Source organism: Serinus canaria, chromosome 4 (genome assembly GCF_022539315.1).
Source record: "Serinus canaria isolate serCan28SL12 chromosome 4, serCan2020, whole genome shotgun sequence".
Taxonomy (NCBI): domain Eukaryota; kingdom Metazoa; phylum Chordata; class Aves; order Passeriformes; family Fringillidae; genus Serinus; species Serinus canaria.
In genome coordinates, this window is record NC_066317.1 from 39,550,502 (window position 1) to 39,557,525 (window position 7,024).

The following is a 7,024-nucleotide window of genomic DNA, read 5'->3' on the forward strand; positions in this document are numbered from 1 at the left end:
ATGTTCTGAGGTGTCTGTGGTTGTACTGTAAGCATTGGTGTCCCTGAGCAATGCCCAGCCGGGGCCAGGAGATGGTGCAGCCACTGAGGGCAGCAGAGGTTGGCTTTCCTGGAGGTGCCCTGTTTGTAGGCAGAATGGGGTCCTGGAAAAGCCCTGTGGGAAGGGATGGAGAGAGATCCTGGTAGGGGCCATCTGGCAGTCCTGCCATGCGGACTCCTCCTCTCTGCTGCCCAAGTGCAGTGGCCCTCTTTACTCCTGGTTAACTCCTGGCCTGAAGAACAACTTGCCACCCTTCACACAGTAGGTAGGAACTAGGCACATCTTGCAAACCTGGTGAGGTATTCCCCTCTGCTCAGGCAGGCCCCTAAGACACAAGTCATAGTTGCTTGTCTCAGCCTATCAGCCTTCTCCTCCTCATGTGTGCAGGAGGTTTCTGCTCCTGAAAGTTTTGGTCACCCTCAAGGTGCCCACATTTGTCTTAGAATAAAATCTTCTCCCTTTTTCCCCCATTTTTATCATACATCCAATAGCTTGCTGTTTATTCCCTTGCAAGGCCTGCAAGTGTCTCCAAACTTATTTTGTGTTCAAAAAACCATCTCCTCTCTCCAGCAGAAGGTCTGTGGTGTATCCCAGATGTTTGCACGTGGCTGCAGTCACGAGACACCACAGATTACAAGAGGAAGATGGATGAGCACCAAACAATTTCTTCTCCTTTTGTCTCTTCTTGGAGGCAGGGAAGTTTTGCTGTTGGCTCTGTTTGCATTGCTGGTACATGAAACCTTTTAAACATCCTTGAAAGCTTCTCCATTTCTAACTTTGATTGTCAAGGCAACTAGAAGGGCGATGCAGAACAGGTTCAGACCATTCTGTAAGATTAATCTTATATCTTCTCTTTGTTTACATATTGTCTGTTCCTAATTAGCCCATTACCATCCCTTCAAAGAGAGGAAAAGTGCTGGCAGAGATCATCTCCACCCTGTGGCTGCTGGTGGTGTGCTCAGTACAGCCTCAGGCTGTGTTCATGGCTCTCTCTGGTTGCATCCTTTCTCCTACTCTTGCAGGATTTTTGGCAAAAAATTTGTGCTTTTTGAGGCTGGGTTTGTTCGTGGCCAGCCAGGGCCCTTGTCTCTGCCTGAGACCCTGGATGCTGAGCTTGTTATAAAATAATTTATTCAGTCTTAGGGTGTGTTTTTCATATGAAAGCTGCTAGGCCAGAGAGGGTCTCTGTGCTGCTCTGCCCAGGTGCTGAGGTACTGTGGATAGTACTTTCTTACAGTGAAGCTGCCCACCAGCCTTATTATTTGGCATTCTGGCTAGGATGGCACTATTAGGACTGTCATGACCCACACTGGTGACAAGCAGCAAGTGTTGAAGGGGAACACAAGAAAGAGAGTTCCTTTTACACAAAAAATTTCCTATGCTTCAACACTGCGCTGGAAATAGGGCCAACAAAACAAGTGGTTTGTTTTTTTCAAGAGAGAAGAGAATACTCAGCTTCAGAGAGCCAAACAAGTGGCCGAGCATCTCTTCACTAGAGAGATCTTTTTATTTAGAGGTTGAAACTGGTAAGAACCTGTCCACTCTGCCCTTTTATCAGCAGTCTCAAATGAAATGCTGTTTGCTCAGCTTCCTGGAAGGATGCCAAAGCTTAACATTAACAGGAGTACACCTTTCCTACGGGCAAGGAGTGAAAAAAAACAAACCAAAAAAGTAATGTATAATGATCTGTGCTGACAGCTTTTTCTGAGAAATAGTCCATACAATTCACAAAAGGAAAGAGATTTTTATCAACAAACTACTTTAGAAGAACAGACTGATGGGAACAGTCCCCCAGCCTGCACTTTGGTAGAAGGTAAATTCTGTCCCAGTGATGCCTCACCCATACTGGATGTGTGGAGAAAGTCAGTGTAGTAGTAGACATGTGAGGAACAGCACTGAGAAATTGTGATGAAAATCATGGGGACACCATTTTCCAAATGGGATGAGGAGCTCTGGCTTGTAGTGATACATAGTTTGTTTGCATTACACTGTTTAGAATTTTGTTCACACTTCCTAAGTGGTACCCCAATGAAAAATTATGAATTCCTTATAATCTGTCATGTATCTGTATTATTTGCTGTATTTTCAGTGGGGCAAACTACCATTTTCTTGATTGATTCAGAACAGTGAACACTGGAGATAATGAACTGACCAGGAACAATGAAGCACTGTATGTGAAACTTGGCTGGATATTACCTGTTGGATTGGAGCTCATTGAAGCTGATTTGGGAAAATCCACCCTTGACCTCATCCCTTCCCTTTTCCATCGCAGGGTACCACAGACAATTTCAGATGCACCCAGGCCATCTGCTTCAGACATCCTTGAATGCAGCCGTCCCCTGGCACCAGGGGAAACTGTGTGACACACAAAGCAGCATCTCCTCTGGTTTTTGGGGTCCTTCACTGAGGGATTCTGTGTCTGGCAGCTCTTCAGGGCAATGGGGATATGTGGCTGTCACCACTTTGTGCATCCCACATGATGAGGCACTTCAGCTGCTGTGGAGCAACCCCCTGTGGAGAGCAGGTCCTGTTTCTATTGCCTCAGCTCCTACACCATTTATTCCTCCATCCTCCTCCTTTGTATTAATTTCCTGAGCTGCCCTAGCTATCACATCTGCACAGTTACCAGCTGGTTTCCCATTTTTAATTGCCCTCAGAGGGCTTCTTCAAGAGCCACACCTGCTTTTGTGGGGACCCTAATTTGTCACTGTCCAAACTGGAGCTGCAAGCATTTAAAATTCAGCCTCTATGAGCATGTTGTGTTTCTTCAAGTGCGTGATTAATTGCTAGGCCTTTACAGGCTGCACTCAGCTATTTCTGCATAAAAGAGTTTCTTCTGCTGGAAAGCTCCCCGCATTATGGATATTAAATATCTTCTCTGTAGGACCTGGGTTTGTTCATCCCATTTGTTCTTGATGAAAGAAGTTGTATGAAATGCAATAAAAGCTTAGTGCCCTCACAATTTTATTCTGTTTAGAGGGGGAAAAATAGTTATTTTTCTTTGTCAGAAGTGTTCTTGTAAGGAACCACATGAGATTAAGGTGGGGGGGATTTTGTCAGAAGTGTTCTTGTAAGGAACCACATGAGATTAAGGTGGGGGGGATGTTTCAGGATGTTTCACCCAGCCTCTGCAGCAGTGTAAGCAAGCAGTTTGTATAATCCAGTTCATAAACTGCTTGAATTCTACCTTAGAAAACATTCAGCTTTTTTTTTTTTTGTCTTCTTTCACAGCTGCTATTTGAAGACTACTACAAAATCTTAGTTTTTAAGCCCAAAATTATTTCCTTGTTACAGCTGAGCTTGGACAATCCCTCCATGGATGGGCAAGGGCTGTTTTCCCTCTCTCTTACAGAATGTACTCAGTTGGGATGTGGTCAGCAGGGTTACCCCTCTCTCAGCCCTCGCATTCTCATGGACAATGAATGAGCTGTAAGATGAGAACCACATTGCTGCCTACTCTGGAAAGCAAGGACACAAAATCTTGCACCCCAAAGCTCCACCGGTATGGAGTACATGGAAAAAGTATCAAGGGAGAATGCAATTTACAGGTGGATGGATGGATGGATGGATGGATGGATGGATGGATGGATGGATGGATGGATGGATGGATGGATGGATGGATGGATGGATGGATGGATACATTGGGAGGCAAATAAGCCCTTCCAAAAAATTAATCTTTAATTTGTCAGAGCCTCCTTCTGCCCAGGGATCATGAAGAGGGTGTGAGGCACCTCTCAGAAATCAGAAGCAGGCTCCTGCTGAGCCACTTGGTATGGTCATGTCCTTGCAGGGCTAAAACTAACCTGAATAGGGGGTACAGTGAATGCCAATGCACTGCTTGTTTCAGTGATGTAGGAGGAGCAGCACGTGGGCCTGCTGAAGAAAGGTTAAAACTGCGTCTAATGGACACATGGCCCGGTTATATACATTTATGTAGAGCCTTTGCATGGAGGCAGCCCAGTGAGAGCAGCAGGCTGAGTGAGTGTTCAGTGGGGATTGTGGATGATCCCCTGCAAGCCTGACCTGCATTCCAGACTTTGGCACAGCTCAGCCTCCCTTCTTCTATCTGGCAAGGAAGCAATGACAGTCTCCAGCCAATTTTGAGCCTTAATTAATATTCATCGAACAATGTATCTAAGTGATGAGTAATGTTTTAGTGTATTATTAATTTCTTGGGAAAAACAGAAAGCTGCTCAAGAGCTGTCAATGCCCACTCTGGCAGCCACAGAAAATTGGTTGGTCATGTTCCCAGCAGAGAATGCTGACATTTGGGGCTGGCTGGCTCCCTGCAACCCCTTGGTGAGGGCCGGAGGAATATCCTCTATGCGTTCACTGATGTCCCTTGCTCCTGAAGACAGATACAATCCTGATACTAAAATGCCTCATTGGCTGCGACCAAGGGAGGATCAAAATCAACACCCTGGAGCTCAGCTAAGCCCTGATGTGTGCTGGTGTGGAAAGTGGGCACTGAATTTCTCCTACCTTAGCCCACTCTTTATATCCCTCCTCACCATTTCTTTGCTACCTGTGCCTGTTCTGTGCTGACAAAAGCTCAGAGTTCCCAGTGTGGCACTGCTGGGACATCTGACCCAAGGATATTGCATTCAACCTCGAGCCAAGCTTCAAGTGGACACGAGTAGCAGAGCAACAGGTGTTGCTCCCCTCCTCTCCCTGCTTTTATGTGTTTTGTTTCCCACCAGTGGGATCAGACTAGAATGACAACAAAGGCAGCTTGAGACGCAGCCCAAGTCCTGAGAGTGGGGATTACATCCAGCTGGTTCCTCTCTTGGATCATTTAGGGCCGCGTACCCACGAAGGTCTTGCTGTGCCCACTCATCTCCTGTGCAAGCAGGAGCAGGTGGGAAGCTCGCTCAGAGTGCCACGTGGAGGCAGCAGGTTTGGGGTGAGGAGGAATGGGCCTTAGCGCAAAGTGCACCGGGAGAGTTAAAGGGGAGAAGGAGGAAAAGCGGCGATGAGAGACGCAGAAGGAAGGAGAGCGCCCATCCTTCCTCCCCTCACTAAGGCAGGAACACGTTTGTCCCAAGGCGCGGTTTGCGGGCGGGCCGGCAGGGGGCGCGGCTGGGCTGGGCCGGGCTCCTCCCGCCCGCCCTCAGGGCCGCGGCCTCGCCCCCGCCTGGCGGGCGGGAAATGGGCAGGCGAAGGGGTCAGGCGGCGGTGTTCCGCTCTGGGCTCCTCGGTCCATGAGAGACGGGGAGCTCCTGGAGCGGCTCCAGCGGAGGGCAGCAGACCCGCGGCAGCCTTGGTGCGGTGGTGGCGGCAGCACAAGGCGTTCCGCACCTCGGACAGACACCTGGCTGGGCTGGGACAGAGCAGGGCAGGCCCCCTGGCCGCTCACAGGGGTTCCCTGATGAAACTGGGCTGGCAGAGCTGAACTGGTGTAATTGACAGGGATTTAGGACTACGTCATACTGTTTTTTAAGTCCACAGCGATTTCCATGTATTATTTGAAATATCAGAATAATCCATACAGTCCATATAATCCATGCAGTCCATCTCTATGAAGCTTGAGAATTACTGCATCCAGTCAACTGTAAATCTGAAATGTTCTTATTTTTGAACCTTGCCTTAACTTAGATTTGTTCTGATACTTACACAAAAAAATGTTTTTCTGTGTGACAGATGTCTTTTAAAACAGCTATTAAAGACTTCTTATGCTAAAATGCAGGGTTTCAAACCTTCGTCCTCACTAGGCCATGTTTTTTTTAAAAATTCCAGTTGGATTTGCTGTGACCTGCCCTCTCTGCTACAGCCCCACAGGGAAAAGAAGGCGAGGAAATGTTACACGGAGCTTTTGCAACGCCTTTCACTTCCTGGTGGCCAGAGCTCATTTGGTCTGCACCTCCCCTGAGGTGTATGGGCTAACATCTGACAGATGCCCCAGCACCGAGACACACTGACAGAATTCAAGAAGCATTTGGACAATACTCTCGGGCACATGGTGTGATTCTTGGGGATGGTCCTGTGAAGGGCCAGGAATTGGACTTGATGATCCTTGCAGGTTCCTTCCAACTCAGAATACTCTGTGATTTTGTGATGTATCAGTTAGGAGACAATGAAGATGAGCAGCAGTGCAAACCCCTCTCATTCACCCCTTATTTGCAAAGTCTTTGTACTTGTGAAGGGTGCAGGCTGGTGTCTGGGCCAATGGAAAGTGTCTCCATGGGGCTGCAGTCTGTGCAGGCAATGCAGGCTGCATCCAGAGGGATGCTGGAGGGCTCACTCCCTGAGCCTTAGTCAGGGTCATTGGTAAAAAGGGTTCATCTTATTTAGCTGTGAAATTGCCATATTTGGCACTGTTATGGGGAGCTGACTGAAACTTATTTCTGTGCAAGTAGTCCCTCAGCACCTCCCTTTCCTGAGGAGCCATGTTCATGGATCATGAAGGGAGCATCTCTGGCACACCTTGGCAGTGCTCCTGGTTCAGAGGGAGTCCTGCTGGGAATTAAAGGACTTGTTGGCATACCTGCACTGGTCCTCCTCCATCATCCATTCCCTGCTTTGTGGTCAGTTAATATAAGGAAAAGGAGATAGATTCTACTGAGTAGGCTTGGAGACTTGTTTCTATTAAATTAATCTCTTCCATGGACATTGCTGGTTTGTAGAGCTTAGAGTGGAGTAGGACTCCCTTGGCTTGAGGCCTGTGGTGTTGGTTTTTGAGGTCTTGTTGACATTTGTACCATCTCCCACTGGGAAAGGGGGACTCTGGACAGCCTGAGCCTAATGCACCCTCATGCCCGGGACAATGTTCTTAATTTCTGTGCAAGCAGCTGATGTGATGGTGACACAGCAGGCTTAGAGAAGTGGGTCTGGAGAGAGCATCCAGGGCTCACCTCTCTTCTTAGAAATGCAAAATGTTTTGTCATGTCCATTGCCTAGTGGGAATGATGTGTTCCTGAATGGATGTTCAAAAGGTTAAATAATGAAATACATCTGGAAAAAAGGACTGCATATATGAGCTACATCA